The following is a 17,936-nucleotide window of genomic DNA, read 5'->3' on the forward strand; positions in this document are numbered from 1 at the left end:
ATTTCCATTTTCATAACACTACCATGCTTGCTTTGTCTTCTCCAGTTTGACTCTGAGAAGAACATTTAAAATTAAAAAAAACAAACTATTCTTCCTTCTTCAGTTCCGTGCCCTACATGACAGCATGACAATGTCAGCACTTAGGGCAAAGCTAGAGACACTTGCAAACCTCCACAGCTCAAGTAGGGTTCAGGATGGAGGGGAGACTATATGATATGCAAATCCAATCCATAGTGAAGAGACAAAGGAACTGAACTTGCTCAAATATTAAATATAGTGGCATATATAAAATCATTCCCAAATGCTTCTTGGAACCTTTTCTGTTTTAGGACTTTAACTTTTAAAAAGAAGGGACAATCTAGGAAATTAATAATACTTGTCAATTTCCAGGAGATAAGTGCTCCTGTCTCAGTAGAAAACTGCTCAAATTTACAATTAATACCACTAAACAAAATTCTACAGTATTGGTCCAGGCAATATTAACTTTTGCATTGCCCACATACTAAGGAAATTCACATTCCAATATATGAGTATGCAGCAAGCAACAATCAAAGGTTCAAGGCTTCTTGTGAATATATTCTAAGTGTGACAATATTGGAATGGAAAGAAAGAACTGACTCTGGGTGGTGAACACATAATGCAATATATAGGCAATGTATTATAGAATTGTACATTTGAAACCTATGTAGTTTTTTTTAATTAGTTTCAGCTGTGTAAAACAATGTAATAGTTAGACATTTCACCCCTCACAAAGTGATAACCCCCCTCCCCCAATCTATTGTCTCTCTGACATCATATATATGAATATATATGTGTATATATATATATATATATATATATATATATATATATTTGACATACAATATTATTCAGCTTCAGCTTCAAGTGTACAGCACAGTGGTCAGGCATCTACACCATCATGAAGTGGTCTCCCTTGTCTCTAATGAGACATGATGGAGGAAGATAGAGAACTATATAGTTGTGTTGACCATTGTCACCCAAATAAATTTTAATAAAAAAAGAAGTTGTATTTCTACAGAGTCGTTAACTAATTCTTATATGAATCAAAGAGAAAATTCAGACAACTTCACAATCCATCATCTCTGCATATCATACTATTTGAGTATTCAAATTATACAATCCCTGTTTTTCATGGTGGCCATGACAAATTGACTGTTATATAAATAAACCAACATTTATTTGTTAAGTATCTATTACAGGCAAAGTTCTGTGTTAATCTTAGTGCCAATGATGCAACACAAAATATCACTCATGTTAGTTCTCATACCTGAGGCCTTGGAAGGGAGACAGTAAATTTAAAAAGAACTGTTGCTATGACAAACCCAATAAAACATGTGAACATAAAACATTACAGTACAGGATGTTACTTAAATGCATGGAGAGCTCCAGAGAACATAACATTGTTATGTCACATAGAAAATGTAACAATATCAGCAAAATCTATGGCTGTAGGGGGAACTGTAACTTAAACCAGATAACATCTATCAGGAGTCATCATGGCCATGGACACTAAGTGCAAGGCAAAGGAAACTCGACATAACTTCATAAACAGTGTAAACTTCAGTCATTAGCAAAGGACTCTGGAGAAGACCTGTTAATGAACATTACAAGGAAATCCAATGACATTATTAGAAAAACCCACTGGCTCCCTGAAAAGTATTGGGTATTTGTCTGTAATGGGAAGGTTTACTTTATAAAGGTGTAGAGTTTATGCACTAGCAAAAATGGTGAGACAAAGATAATATTATTAATATGCCCTCATTTTTAATTTACCTTAGTCTTTAGGGTATGAGGAAAAAATGTATTAGTGGGAAATTGTCAGTTAGTCACCAAGTCCTAATAATGTGTCTTTAGTAGCTCCTCCCATGTCTGTCCATTCTTTTCCATTTCTCCCACGCATGCTTTAATTCAGGCCCACTTCCTTCAACTTTGACTTACATTACTGTAACAAGCTGTCAGCTAGCTTTTTCCCCCTTCCTGCCTTCCCTTGATCTAATCTATACTGAACATTTTCAGCTCGGTGATATTAATTATCCCTCACTATTTAGAGGATAAAGTCAAAATAACTTAAACATTTTTTTTTTTAAATTAAAGTTTATTGGGGAGACAATTGTTAGTAAAGTTACATAGATTTCAGGTGTACAATTCTGTATTACATCATCTATAAATCCCATTGTGTGCTCACCACCCAGAGTCAGTTCTCCTTGCCTCAACGTATATTTGATCCCCTTTACTCTCATCTACCACCACCCTCCCCCCTTCCCCTCTGGTAACCACTAAACTATTGTCTGTGTCTATGAGTTTTTCTTTCTCATTTGCTTGTCTTGTTCTTTTGTTGTTTTTGGTTTATATACCACATATCAGTGAAATCATATGGTTCTCTGCTTTTTCTGTCTGACTTATTTCGCTTAGCATTATATTCTCAAGATCCATCCATTTGTCACAAATGGTCCTATTTCATCTTTTCTTAATGCCGAATAGTATTCCATTGTGTATATATACCACGACTTCTTTATCCATTCATCTATCGAAGGACATTTTGGTTGTTTCCATGTCTTTGGGCACCGTAAACAAAGCTGCAATAAACACTGGAGCACACGTGTCTTTATGGATAAATGTTTTCAGATTTCTTCGATAGATACCCAGGAGACGGATTGCTGGGTTATACGGTAATTCTATTTTTATTTTTTTTTATTTTTTTTTAGGGAACCTCCACACTGTTTTACATAGAGGGTGCGCCAGTCTGCATTCCCACCAACAGTGTATGAGGGTTCCTTTTTCTCCACAGCCTCTCCAACACTTGTTACTATTTGTCTTGTTAATGATACTCATTCTACAAGGAAAAAGGTGATATCTCATTGTGGATTTTATTTCCTTTTTCTGATGATTAGTGATGTTGAGCATTTTTTCATATGTCTATTTGCCATTTGTATGTACTCTTTGGAGAAATGTCTCTTCAGGTCCTCTGCCCATTTTTCAATTGGGTTGTTTGCTTTTTTGTTGTTGAGTTTCATGAGTTCCTTGTATATTTTGGATATTAGCCCCTTATCAGAGGCACTATTTGCAAAAATCTTCTCCCATTCAGTTTGTTGCCTCTTTATTTTGTCGATGGTTTCTTTTGCTGTGCAGAAGCTTTTAAGATTGATATAATCCCATTCATTTATTTTAGCTTTTACTTCCCTTGCCTTTGGAGTCAAATTCATAAAGTGTTCTTTGAACCCAAGGTCCATAAGTTTAGTACCTGTGTTTTCTTCTATGCAGTTTATTGTGTCAGGTCTTATGCTTAAGTCTTTGATCCATTTTGAATTAATTTTGGTACATGGTGACAGATAGCAGGCCAGTTTCATTCTTTTCCACGTGGCTTTCCAATTCTCCCGGCACCATTTATTGAAGAGGCTGTCTTTCCTCCATTGTATGTTTTTAGCTTCTTTGTCAAAAATTATCTGCCCATATTTATGTGGTTTTATTTCTGAGTTCTCAGTTCTATTCCACTGGTCTACGTGCTGTTTTTCTGCCAATACCATGCTGTTTTGACTATTGTTGCCCTATAGTACAAGCTAAAGTCAGGGAGTGTGATACCTCCAGCATTGTTTTTTTTCTTAAGGTTGCTTTGGCTATTCGGGGTGTTTTGTGATTCCAAACAATTCTGATGATATTTTGTTCTATTTCTTTTAAAATACCATTGGGATTTGATGGGTATTGCATTAAATCTGTATATATTGCTTTGGGTAATATGACCATTTTAACTATGTTGATTCTTCCCATCCAAGAGCACAGAATGTCTTTCCATTTCTTTGTGTCTTCTTCAACTTCTTTTAAAAATTTCTTGTAGTTTTCAACATATAGGTCTTTCACATCCTTGGGTAAGTTTATTCCTAGGTATTTTAGGTATTTTATTCTTTTTGCTGCAATTGCAAAAGGAATTGTTTTTTGTATTTCTTTTCTGAGATTCCATTGTTAGTAAACAGGAATGAAATGGACTTTTGTACTTTGATTTTGTAGCCGGCCTAATTACTGTATTCGTTGATTGTTTCTAATACCTTTTTGGTGGAGTCTTTAGGGTTTTCTATATACAGAATCATGTCATCTGCATAGAGTGACAATTTAAGTTCTTCATTCCCAATTTGGATGCCTTTATTTTTTTCTCTTGCCTGATTGCTCTGGCAAGGACTTCCAACATTATGTTGAAAAGCAGAAGTGATAGGGGACAGCCCTGTCATGTTCCAGAACATAGAGCAAAGGGCTTCAGTTTCTCACAGTTAATTATGAGATTAGCTGAGGGCTTGTCATATATGGCCTTTATTATGTTAAGGTATTTTCCTTCTATACCTATTTTATTAAGTGTTTTAACCATTAATGGATGTTGTATCCTGTCAAATGATTTTTCTGCATCAATTGATATAATCATATGATTTATGCCCTTTATTTTGTTTGTGTGATATATTACATTGAAGGATTTGCATATGTTCAACCATCCTTAGGCCCCTGGGATGAACCCCACTTGGTCGTGATTAATAATCTTTTTAATGCATTGTTGTATTCGATTTGCTAGAATTTTGTTTAGGATTTTTGCATCTGTATTCATCAGAGATATTGGTCTGTAGTTCTCTTTTTTTGAATTGTCCTTACCAGGTTTTGGTAGCAGGGTAATGTTGGCCTCATAAAATGAGTTAGGGAGTACTGTTTCTTCTTCAATTTTTTGGAAGAGTTTGAGCAGGACTCGTGTTAGATCCTCTTTGAACATTTGGTAGAATTCAGTAGTGAAGCCATCTGGTCCCAGACTTTTGCTATAGGGATGTTTTGGATGACTGATTCAATTTTGTTACTGGTGATCGGTCTGTTTCGATTTTGCAGTTCTTCATGGTTCAGCCTAGGAAGGCTATATATTTCTAAGAACCAGTCCATTCTTTCTAGGTTATTGAATTTGGTGTCATATAGTCCTTCATAGTATTCTTGGTTGATCCTTTGTATTTCTGTGGCATCTGTGATAAATTCCCTTTTTTCATTTCTGATTTTGTTTATTAGTGTCTTCTCTCTTTTTATCTTAGTGAGCCTAGCCAAGGGTTTGTCAATTTTGTTAATCTTTTCAAAGAACCAACTCTTTGTCAGATTATTTTTCCTATTGCCTTTTTGTTGTCTATTATATTTAGTTCTGCTCTGATTTTTGTTATTTCCTATCTTCTGCTGACCTTGAGTTTCATTTGTTCTTCTTTTTCTAGTTCTTTAGGGTGTACCGTGAGGTTATTTATTTGGAATTTTTCTTGTTTCTTGAGATAGGCCTGTAATGATATAAATTTCCCTCTTAACACTGCTTTCGCTGCAACCCAAAAATTTTGGTAGGGTGTATTTTCATTGTCATTTGTTTCTATGTATCTTTTGATCTCTCCTCTAATTTCTTCTTTGATCCGGTCATTCTTTAAAAGTATGTTGTTAAATCTCCATGTATTTGTGTTTTTTCCTGCTTTCTTTTTGCAGTTGATATCCAATTTCAAAGCCTTGAGATCAGAGAATATGCTTGGTATGATTTCAGTCTTCTTAAATTTGCTGAGGTTAGTTTTATGTTCCAATATATGGTCTATCCTTGAGAATGTTCCATGTACACTAGAGAAAAATGTATAGTGATATTTTAGCATGAAGTGCTCTATAAATGTCAATTATGTCCATTTCATCTAATGTGTCATTTAGGGTTACTATTTTGTTATTTATTTTCTGTTTGGATGATCTATCCATAGCTGTGAATGATGTGTTTAACTCCCCTAGTATAATTGTGTTTTGGTCAATTCTCCCTGTAATTCTGTTAGTAGTTGCTTGGTATTTTTCGGTGCTCCATGATTGGGGGCATAAATGTTTATGACTGTTATGTCTTCTTGTTGTATAGTCCCCTTTACCATTATGAAATGTCCATCTTTGTCTCTTGTTATTTTTTTCACCCTGGAGTCTGTTTCATCTGATATCATTATGGCTACACCTGATTTTCTCTGGGTACCATTTGCTTGGAGTGTCAATTTCCAGCCTTTCACTTCTCTGCTCGTCCTTGTAGCTGAGATGTGTCTCTTGGAGACAGCATCTGGTTGGGTTTCGTTTTTTGATCCAATCTGCTACCCTGTCCCTTTTTATTGGTGAGTTCAGTCCATTTACGTTTAGGGTGATTATTGATATGTGAGGATTTCTTGTCATTCTATCTTTAGTTTTCTGGTAAGGCTGTGTCTCCATTGTTTCTTTGCCTTTTTGTTGTTGTCTATTATTTCTGTGTGGTGGTATTCTATGATTTTTCTCACTGTTTCTTCTTTTATTACAGTATGTATTTCAGTTCTGGATTTTTTTGAGTGGTTACCCTTAAGTTTATGTAAAAGAAAGTTTGCTATTTAGAGTATTCCGTTTTCTTCAGCATGCTGACTTTCTCCATTCCCATATTCTGGTTCAGGCCTTTACTCTCCCCCTTTTTATGTTTTGTTTGTCACCAATTGTCCCTGTTGATGGTGGTCAAATAGCCTCCTTTAGTATGTCTTGTAGTGCAGGTCATGTATTAGAAAATTCCCTCAGCTTCTGTATGTCTGGAAAGATTTTTATCCCTCCTTCATATCTAAAGGATATCTTTGCTGTATATATTATTCTTGGCTCATAGTTTCTCTCTTTCAATAGTTTGAATATTTGGTTCCACGCCCTCCTGGATTGTAGAATTTCTGCTGAAAAATCTGATGATAGTCTAATGGGCTTTCCTTTGTAGGTTACCGTCTTCTTTTCCCTGGCTGTCTTGAGTATTCTTTATCGTTGATTTTTGACAACTTCAATACAACGTGCCTTGGAGAAGGCCTGTTCGGGTTGAGGTAATTAGGTGTTCTATTTGCTTCTTGGATTTGAGGATCCAGTTTTTTCCACAAGTTTAGGAAGTTCTCATCGACTGTTTGTTTGAATATACTCCCTGTTCTCTTCTCTCTTTCTTCTCCTTCTGGTATGCCTATTATTCTTATATTGCTCTTTCTAATGGAGTCATAAAGTTCTTGTAGAGTTCTTTCATTTAAGTCTAAAGTCTCTTTTTTTTTTTTTCTATCCATGGCATGTTTAGGTTTCTAACTTCTATGTCACTGATTATTTCCTCCATCTGGTCAACTCTACTACCTAAGCTGGCTATTTCATTCTTAATTTCTTTTACTGAGTTCTTAATCTCCAGAAATTCTATTTGGTTCTTTTTTAAATTTGAGTTTCTTAGGTAAAATGCTCATGTTGTTCTTTGATTGTGTTTCTGAGTTCATTAAACTGCCTTTCTGTATTTTCTTGCATCTCATTGAGTTTTTTCATAACTGCAATCTTGAATTTTCTGTCATTTAAGTCACATATTTCCATATCTTTAACTTCATTGTCTGGAAACTTTCACTTCCTTTCTGAGCTGTTGGTTGCCTTGGTTATTCATGGCAATTAATATTTATTATTTCTCTTCCTAAACTTCTACAGGAGTGGGTTCTGCAACAGGTTGATAGGAAGAGGTCTTTCTTTTGTTTTCCAGTACGTGTTGGTAAAATGTTTTATTTTCTCTCCGACTACACCCCTTTTTACTCTCTCACACTGTAGTGTTATGTTTTCTCTGCACTAATCTATCTTCTCACACAATGGGGGATTCCCTGGAAGGTGGGCTTCTCCTCTGTTAACAGTTCCCCTGGGTCATAGGGTGCCACATTACTTTAGGTGAGTTCAGTAGTGAGCCTCTTCATCTTACCTGTCTGCTGTGCAGGGAGTCCTTTGTGTAGTTATAGTTGTTTAATTTGTTGTAAATTCCAGGGGAGTTTTCCAGAAGCTCACCTCACACCGCCATTTTGATGATGTCTTAAACATCTTTTGAAACATGAAACAACTGTTAGTCTTACCTTTTTAGTATGATCTCCCACAATTTTCATAAATATAAAGTTCTGTTTAAATTTGTCTTCAATGACCTTCTCCTATTTGCTAAATCCAATTCTCAGTGTTTTTCTTCTTGATATCTTTATAACACCTGGCAGTTTTGTTCACATCCTCCTGGAAATTCTTTTGTCCCTTGGATTTGCACTATACAGAAGTATCTGTTTCATTTTGTGGCTTCTGCTTCTTGGTTTCCATGCTGACTCTTCATTATCATTTCCTATTTGTAGATATTGAGCAGATGGTCTTCACTTTTACTTCAAAGAGGTAAATTAAAGTCATCAGACAGAATTTTTTCTTTAACATACTTTCACAATATTGTACTGTACACTTAAAATTCTGCTAAGAAGGTAAGAAAAGAGACCTTTCTTTAAGTTTCTGGTACAAAATGTTCCAACTGTCTTGCATCTGCACCCATCATTTTCTTTACATATATTACATTAAAGGAGTAATACCAGCTCTTATCTAAGGTCAATTACTCTAAGTTTAGAATTCTATTCCTTCCAAAATTTCAGTGTTACACAAACCACTTATACTGATGTATCGTATTAATCTTACACTAAACAGTTACCTTCTATGTACTTTAACCAACCCCACTCCAGTGTTCACATTGCACATAGCGTAATAAATGCTCTGATAAAACCCTTACAAAATTTTATCCTCTTGTTCTTGTATATTGAGCTTCTCTTCTTGACTGCATCTTTCTCATATATATTTTCGCATGGTCAAATCTCTTTATAAAAATATACAAATAAACAAAACAAACCCTAGGTATCACTCTGAGGATCTGACCCACCACCACCAATGGGCATGAATGAGACTGAATCAAGTGGCTTTATTTGGGGCTAGTCAGCATTTCACTTTTCCTCCATCCATTGTATCAGCAGGGCACAGCAAGGAGCTGAATATAGCCCCCCCCCAACATACACACACACAAAGTCCCGTTAGAAAATGTACAAAGTTATAAACAGAAATTTTACCAAAGAAGATATGCAGATGGCAAGTATACACATGAAAATATATTCAACACCATTAGTGATTAGGGAAATGACAGTTAAAACCACAAAGAGATATCACTACATATCTATCACAATGGGTAAAATTTCTAAAAAGTGGTGTCAACATCAAATTCTGGTGAACATGTAGAGAAACTGAATCACTGATATATTGCTGGTGGGAATGTAAGGTGGTACAGCCAGTGTAGAAAACAGTTTGGCAATTTCTTGTACAACCAAACATAAAATTGTCATACAACACAATAATTGTAATTTTGGGCATTTTTCACAGGAAAATGAAAACTTATATTCACACAAAATCCTGTACATGAATGTGCATAGTAGGTTTATTTGTAACAGCCCCCAAGTGGAAGCAGCCTACATGTTCTTCAACAGGTGAATGGCTAAACAAATTGTGGTACTTTTATACTACATAACACTAGTCAGCAATAAAAATGAATAAACTCTTGATTTACATAACTTGGATGAATCTCCAGGATTCATTCATCTGGTATAAGTATTGCTACCCCACCTTTTTTTTTTTTCCATTTTTATGAAGTATCTTTTTTACTAGCCCTTTACTTTCTGTCTGTGAATGTCTTTCAATCTGAAGTGATTCTCTTGTAGGTAGCACATTTAAGGAGTTTTGTTTTATTATCCATTCAGCCCTCCTATGTCTTTGGGTGGAGTACTTAATACTTGTACATTTAAAGTAATTGTTGATAGATATGTAGCTATTGTCATTTTATTGTTTACAATTTTGATTTGTTTTCCCCATCTTGAAGTTCCTTTAACATTTCTTGTATTACTGGTTTGGTGGTGATGAACTCCTTTAGCCTTTTCTTGTCTGGGAAGCTCTCTATCTGTCCTTCGATTCTGAATACCAGCTTTGCTGTATAGAGTAATCTTGGTTGTAGTTCCTTGCCATTCATCACATTGAATATTGTGCGCTAATCCCTTCTGATCTGTAAAGTTTCTGTTAAGAAATCATCTGACAATCTTATGGGAGCTCCCTTAGAAGTTACCAGTTGCCTTTGTCTTGCTGCTCTTAGGATTCTCTCTCTGTTATTAACCTTTGCCATTCTAATTATAATCTTGGTGTGGGCCTCTTTGGGTTCATCTTGTTTGGGATTTTGTCTTTCCTGGACTTGTATGGCTATTTCCTTCACCAGGTTAGGAAACTTTTCTGTCATTTCTTCAAACAGGTTCTCAGTCACTTGCTTTCTGTCTTCTCCTTCTGGTACCCCTATGACGTGAATGTTGTTACGCTTCATGTTGCCTCAGAGGTCTCTTGAACTATCCTCATTTTTATAAATTGTTTTTACTTTTTGCTGTTTCGATTAGCTGTTTTCTGCTACCTTGTCTTCCAAATCGCTGATTCGATCCCCTGCTTCATCTAGCCTGCTGGAATTTCCTTCTAGTGCAATCTTCATTTCAGTTGTTGTATTCTTCACTTCTGACTGGTTCTTTTTTGTGGATTCTACGTCTCTTTTTATGCTTGCTATATGTTGAAGTTCTCACTAAGTTCCTTGAGCATCCTTATAACCATTGTTTTGAACTCTGTCTCTGGTGGTTTGCTTGCTTCCATTTCATTTAGTTCTTTTTCTGGAGTTTTCTCCTGTTCTTTCATTTGGGATGTATCCTCCACCCCCCCCATTTTGGCTGCCTCTCTGTTTGTTTCTATGTATTAGGTAGATCTAATATGTCTCTCAGTCTTGGCCGAGTGGCCTCATATAGTAGGTGCCCTTTGAGGGCCCTGGCACATTATCCCTTGTCACCTGCACCAGGTGCTCCAGGAGTGTCCCCTGTGTGTTTTTTGTGTGCCTTCCTGTCATAGTTGAGCCTTCATTACTGTTGGAATGTCAGTGGGTGGGATTGACCCTCATGCTGATTGGCTGTGGTGTTTGGCCATGTCCACAACTTACAGGCTGTTGTTTGTGGGACTTACCCCACTGAGTGGGATTCGCCCTAGCAAGATCTGGTGCCTGTTAAGACCACACTTTGGTGTGACACTTATGGGGCTAATTGGGCTATGCTCTGCTGTGGTCTGAGCCAACCTCCAAGTATATTAGTTCTGGGGCCTCTTGCAAGAGGCTCCAGTGCAGACCCAGGTCGCCCACTGCCTGTAGCTGGCCAGGGACTACCTGGTAGGAGCTACAAAGTTATCTTAAGTTTTTAGATGCCTGTGCTAACCCTAGACACATGTGGGAGAGGCCATGCTGTGAACCGAGGACATCTGCTACCAGTACTGGGCGTAGGGTAGCTCCACAAAAAGCCAGGACACCCCAAGGCCTGTTGCCACCTACTGACTCAGTTAAAATTCAGCTACTAATAAAGCCTCATGTGGCACACAAGTTTAGTGACGTGGGGTCTTAGAGAGTCACTAGAGTGGGAAGACTGTAGTCAACAGGTTAATGTAGACTCTGGTTTGGTGTCAGTGCTGAGCCAGGACCTACTCAGCAAAAGTCTCAGAGCACACTGTTCTATAATTTAGTTCTAATTTTAATATGTTCTTGGAAGAAAGCAGGCACAGTGTGTGTCTACTTTGCCATCTTGGATCTCCTGAATCAACTCAAAGTTTTATTGATTTTCTTTTTGTGTTCTATTTTATATTTTGTTAATTTTTACTCCAATGTTTATTTGTTTCTTTCCTTTTGGTATCTTTAGACTTAGTTTGTAAATTCTTAATTTTCTTGTTCCTTAGGGTGTAAATTTAGGATGTTAATTTGGAATCTTTCTTCTTTTTTAATGTAAGCATTCATAGCAATCCATTTCCCTTTGAGTACTACTTTTGCAGCATAGTATAATTTTAATATGTTGTGTTTTCATTTTAATTTAACTTAAAGTATTTTCTAATTTCTCTTGTGCTTTCTTCTTTAACCCATTGGTCATTTAAGAGTATGATGTTTGAGAAATAACGAGAATTGGCAAAGATGTGGAATAAAGAGAACACTTGTGTAGTATTGGTGGGAATGTAAATTGTTGTAGCCACTATGAAAAACAGTATGGTGTTTCCTCAAAAAATTAAACATAGAACTACCATATGATCCAGCAATTCCATGTCTAGATATTTGTCCAAATAAAACAAAAACACTAATTCAAAAAGATATATTCATCCTGTGTTCATTGCAGCATTATTTACAATAGCCAAGAGATGGAAACAACCTAAGTGTCTATCAATGGATACTTCATAAAGAAGATCACACACACACACACACACACACACACACACACACACAGACATACACACAATTTATCCATAAAAAAATTAAATCTTGTCATTTGCAACAATATGAATGGATCTTGAGGGCATTATGCTTTTAAATAAGTCAGACAAAGAAACATAACATATGATTTCACTTATATGTGGAATCTAAAAAAGAAAAAGAGAAAAAAAAAAAAAACAAAAACAAACAAGCTTATAGATACAGAGGCCAGATTGTTGGTTGCCAGAGGTGGGAGACGTGGAAAATGAGTGAAGGGGGTTTAAAGGTATAAACTTCCAGGTATAAAATATTTGTCATGAGGATATAATGTGTAACATGGAGACTATAGTTAATGATACTGAATTGCATATTTAAAAGTTGCAAAGGAAGTAGATCTTTAAAGTTCTAATCACAAGAAAAAATTTGTTATGTATAGGGTCAGATATTAACTAGACTAATTGTGCTGATCATTTCACAATACCATGGTTCCCGGAAAATAAGACCTACTCCAAAAATAAGCCCTAGCATGATTTTTCAGGATGACATCCCCTGAACATAATCCCTAATGTATCTTTTGGAGCAAACCTTATTATAAGACCCGGTCTTATTTTTGAGGAAACACAGTATATACAAATATTAAACCATTATGCTGTATGCTTGAAACTAATGCTATATGTCAATTATACTTCAATAAAAAGAGCTATATCAGTAAATTGTTCTTAATTTTCAGTCTAACTCTAATAAAAAATTATAAAATGGATGTGTGTGCATATAAGTATAATATGCAATAATAATGATTCAGAAGAGAAGGCGTGAGATTGATAGGATACTTAACCCTCATCTCTATTCCAATATTTGAATTGATATTTATTAGAGGGTAGAAAAAGTGTGTTGTTTAATTTTCACATAATTTAGTATTTCATTTTGCCTTCTGCGATTGTTTTTCAGTTTCATTCCATTGTGATCTGCAATGGCGCTTCTTTTGACTTCAGTCTTTTTGAATTTATTAAGACTTGTTTTATAAGAATGTTCCATATGCACTTGATGAAAATGTGTGTTCTCTTATTATGAAGTGGAGTGCTCAAAGTTCAATTTGTGTTGTTCAAGTCTTGTATTCACTTACTCACCTTCTTTCTGGTTGTTATCCCCATTACTTAAAGTGGGATGATGATGTTTCCTGTTATTATTTTAAAGCCGTCTACTTCTCCTTTCAATTATTTCAATGATTGCTTCATGTTATTTACGATCTCTGATAAGATACATATGTGTTTATGAGGGTTATATCTTTTTGGTAAATTAATCCTTTATTATTATATAATGTCCTTTTTGTCTTCTACTAGTTTTTTCACTTAAAGTCTATTTTGTCTGATATTAATACAGTCTCCCCCCACACTTTGGGTAGTACTTGTATGCAATATAATTTCCCATCTTTTTCAACTTTGACCTATGTATGTCCTTAGGTCTCTTGTAGATAATTTATAGTTTGATCTTGTTTTTTTTTTTTAATTTATTCTTCCAATCTTTGACTTTTAATTGGGGAGTTTAATTTATATAGATAGATAGATAGATAGATAGATAGATAGATAGATAGATAGATAGATAGATAGATAGGGAATGGCTTATTATTTTTCTTTTCTTTTTTTAAATTAAAGTTTATTGGGGTGACAATGGTTAGTAAAGTTACATAGGTTTCAAGTGTACAATTCTGTAATACATCATTTATATATCACATTGTGTGTTCACCACCCAGAGTCAGTTTTTCTATCACCATATATTTGACCTCGTTTAACCTCATCTGCCACCCTCCTCTCCCCTTACCCTCTGGTAACCACTAAACTATTGTCTGTGTCTATGAGTGTTTGTTTCTTTGTTTGTTTGTCTTGTTCCTTTGTTGTTTTCAGTTTCATATCCCACATATCAATGAAATCATGTGGTTCTTGACTTTTTCTGTGTGACTTATTTTGCTTAGTATAATAATCTCAAGATCCATCTAAGTTGTCACAAATGGCACTATTTCATCTTTTCTTATGGCAGAATAGTATTCCATATTTTTATTTTCTTATTTGTTGCATGTATGTCTTAAAGTATTTTTAACCCTCATTTCCTCCTGTTATGTAATCATTTGTTTTCAATCGATATTTTGTGTTATCATATGTTGATTCTTTTTTCATTTACTTTTTATCCTAAATATATTATACAGTACATTGTTTTTGATTACCACAGAGATTATATAAAACATCATAAAGATATAATAGTCTATTTTAAATTTATACCAACTTAATTTCAGTTGCATGCAAAAATGTATTCTGTAGATTCCCCCATATTTTAAATTGATGTGATAAATTATATTGTTATTTCTTGTGTACTCATTGACATATTTATAATTACTTTTTATGTTTTTGTCTTTTGAATCCTATAAAAGAATAAAAAGTAGACTTATGTACCAAAATTACAACGTTAGAAGTTTTTATGTGTCTATTTAGTTATTTATTTTTAATTGACATGTAACATTGTGAAACTTTAAGGTGTACAGTGTTTTCATACATTTATATATCACAATGTGATTACTACTGCAACATTAGTTAAAACACTATTCATGTCACATAACTGTCTTTTGTTTATGTGGTGGGAACAATAAACAACTAGTCTCTTAGCAACTTTGAAGTTTATAACACAGTGTTGTTATCATTAACCCCAACACTGTGCATTAGATCTCCAGGATTTATTCATCTACTGGTTGCAAGTTCGTACCTTAAACGATATTTCCCCAATTCCCCTGATCCCTGGACTCAGGTAACCACCATTTTACTCTCTATTTTTATGAATTCAGCCTTTGCAGATTCCACACATAAGTGATATATCATACAGTAGTTTTTTCTGTTGGACTTACCTTGCTTACCATAATGACTTCAAGGTCTTTTCATATCGTCACAAATTGCAGGAATTACTTTTTTTTCTTGTGGTTGAATAATATTCCATTTTTAAATATATACCACATCTTATTTATCCATTAATCAAATGACAGACAGGTAACTTGTTTCCATAGCTTGGCTATTGTGAATAATGATGCAATAACATGGGAGTGCCTGTAACTCTTTGATATCCTGTTTTCATTTTCTTTGAATATATAACCAGGAGTGGAATTGCTGGATCATGTAATAGTTCTGTTTTTAATTTTTTGAGAAACTTCCATACTATTTTACATAGTATGTCACCGACTTTGAATTCCCACCAACAGTGTGCAAGGGTTCCTTTTGTCTCCATGTCCTTGCCAACACTTATCTCATGACTTTAATTTTGTTTTCAATTACAGTAGCATTCAGTATTATTTTATACTAGTTTGAAGTATACAGTACAGTGGTTAGACATTTACATAATTTACAAAGTAATCCCATCAATTAGTCTGGTATTTACTGGGAACTATATGCAGTTATTACAATATTATTGACTACATTCCCTATGCTGTGCTTTACTTCCCCATCACTGTTTTGTAACAACCAATTTGTACTTCTTAATCCCTTCATCTTTTTCACCCAGTCTTTCCCCAAGCCCCCTCCCATTTGGGAACTATCAGTTTGTTCTTTGTATCTATGAGTCTGTTTCTGTTTTGTTTGTTCATTCACTCCATTTTTTAGATTCCACATAAGTGAAATTGTATGGTATCTGTCTTTCTCTGTTTGATTTATTTCACTTAGCATATTACCCTGTACGTGCATCCATGTTGTTGCAAATGGTAAGATTTCATTTTTTGTGGCTGAGTAATATTCCATTGTAGATATGTACTATTTCTTAATCCAGTAGTCTATTGATGGGCACTTAGGTTGCTTATATCTTGGCTATTGTAAATAGTCCTGCAATGAACACAGGGGTCCATACATCTTTTTGAATTAATGTTATGGATTTCTTTGGATAAACACCCAGAAGTGGAATTGCTGGGTCATAAGGTAGTTTTATTTTTAGTTTTTGAGGAAACTCCACACTGTTTTTCACGGTGGCTGCACAAATTTGAAATCCTACTAAGAGTGCATGAGGGTTCCCTTTTCTCTACATCCTCTAAAACACTTGTTGTTGCTTGTCTTTTTAATAATAGCCATTCTAACAGGTGTGAGGTGATAACTCATTGAAGTTTGATTTGCATTCCCCTGATGATTTGTGGCATTGAGCATTTTTATGTAACCATTTATCACTTGGATTTCTTCTTTAGAAAGATATCTATTTAGTTTCTCTGCCCATTTATTAATCCAACTGTTTGTTTTTTAAATTGTTCTTGCTATTGAGTTGTACAAGTTTTTTATATATTTTGGATATTAACTCCTTATTCAATATACAGTTTGCAAGTATTTTCTCCCATTCTGTGTTTGTCCTTTTATTTTATTTTTATTTTGTTTCCTTTGCTGTACTGAAGCTTATTTGTTTTATTCATTCTCACTTATTGTTTTTTGCTTTTGTTGCTTTTGCTTTTGGTGTCGTATCTAAAAAGTCATTGCTATGACCAATGTCAAAGAGCTTCTTTCCTATGTTTTCTTCTAGGAGTTTTACAATATTAATTCTGATGTTTAAGTATTTAATCCATTTTGAGTTTATTTTTGTGAGATGTGTAAAATAGGGTTTCAATTTTTTTTTTTTAATGCATGTTGTTATCCAGTTTTACCAACACCTCTTTTTGAAGATGTAATCTTTTCCCTGTTGAGTGTTCTTGGCTCCTTTGTCTTCCATTTGCTCTACTCTACTGAGGCTGTTCTCCTTTGCATTTATCATTTCATTCGTTGAGTTCAGTTCCAGAATTTTTGATAGATTCCTTATTATAATTTCCATCTCTTTAGTAAATATCTCATTTTGAACCTGCAGTTTTTATGTGTGAATTTTACTGAATTTTCGTGTTCCTTGTAGTTTCGTGCTGCTGCTTTTACATTTGAAGTAATAGATACTTCCTTTAATCTTTGCTGGTTACCTTCAGAGTATTTTTACATTGGTGCTCTTATTATCTGGGATTATCTCTGCCTTTGTATTGGTACACCTATTCCACTTTTTTTCTTCTTCTTGGGGCAGAATCCTTAAGGTTTCTTTTCTTTCTTTTTTTTTTTTTTAATTGGGAAATATTGGGGAACAGTGTGTTTTTCCAGGACCCATCAGTCATCCTTCAATCTAGTTGTGGAGGGTGCAGTTCAGCTCCAAGTCCAGTTGCAGTGTTCAATCTTAGTTGCAGGGGGCACAGCCCACCATCCTATGTGGGAACTGAATCGGCAAACTTGTTAAGAGCTCATGCTCTAACCAACTGAACCATGTGGCCATCCAGCAGCTCAGCGGCAGCTCGTTGTCTTCAATCTAGTCGTGGAGGATGCAGCTTACTGGCCCATGTCAGAATCAAACCTGCAACCCTGTTGTTAAGAGCTCGCACTGCAACCAACTGAGTCATCCGGCCTCCCCAGAAACCTTAAGCTTTTGGTTTTCTATGATTTTTACAACTCACCAAACTGGCTCCTTGAAACCTCTCTCTTACTTTCCAGAAGGCAGTACTATAGGTCACATTTTTGGTTTCTCCCTTTTCTACAAATGTGGCCTGTTTACTGAGTGCCATCCTTGCCTACTGGTGTTTGTTCTCACCACAATGCTCTGGAGCACACAGAAAAAGCCAGCCACGGATTAGGGGAAACTGTGGCTTTAGCACTTGGGATATTGGGACTGCCTGTGGACCCAGTATGCATATCCTCAGGTTGATACACCCAGAGGCTTGTGGGTGGACTTCCTGTTAAGTATAGTCAGCAATAATAATTTCCCTTTAATGACTTTTGATATTCTTATCTGACTCTTTATCGATCTC

This window comes from Rhinolophus ferrumequinum, chromosome X (genome assembly GCF_004115265.2).
Source record: "Rhinolophus ferrumequinum isolate MPI-CBG mRhiFer1 chromosome X, mRhiFer1_v1.p, whole genome shotgun sequence".
Lineage (NCBI taxonomy): Eukaryota > Metazoa > Chordata > Mammalia > Chiroptera > Rhinolophidae > Rhinolophus > Rhinolophus ferrumequinum.